Raw genomic sequence first — 232 nt, 5'->3', positions numbered from 1 at the left:
GACCCCTGGGTGCCCCCGGGTGACCCCTGTCCCCGTCGTCCCCAGATTTCCACCGGTGCCAGCGCGCCATGGCGGCCAAGGGCGCCGACGCCACCCCGTGCCAGTGGTACTTCCGCGTCTACAAGTCCTTGTGTCCGACCTCGTGGGTGAGTCCTGCGCCCAGGGGTGACCCCCAGGGTCATCGGGGGTCATCGAGGGTCATCGAGGTCTTCAAAGGGTCATCAGGGGTCAT

At 67.7% G+C, this 232-nt stretch overlaps 1 pseudogene; it reads left to right on the top strand.

Moving 5' to 3' along the window:
* The first annotated feature begins 45 nt into the window (after positions 1 to 45).
* Positions 46 to 146, top strand: LOC103810344 (annotated as a pseudogene).
* The last annotated feature ends 86 nt before the right edge of the window (positions 147 to 232 follow it).

The sequence above is a fragment of the Acanthisitta chloris genome, unplaced genomic scaffold (genome assembly GCF_000695815.1).
Source record: "Acanthisitta chloris isolate BGI_N310 unplaced genomic scaffold, ASM69581v1 C15997982, whole genome shotgun sequence".
NCBI classification, from domain to species: domain Eukaryota; kingdom Metazoa; phylum Chordata; class Aves; order Passeriformes; family Acanthisittidae; genus Acanthisitta; species Acanthisitta chloris.
The sequence above is the reverse complement of the archived record's forward strand: the minus strand, read 5'-3'. Positions and strand labels throughout refer to the sequence as shown.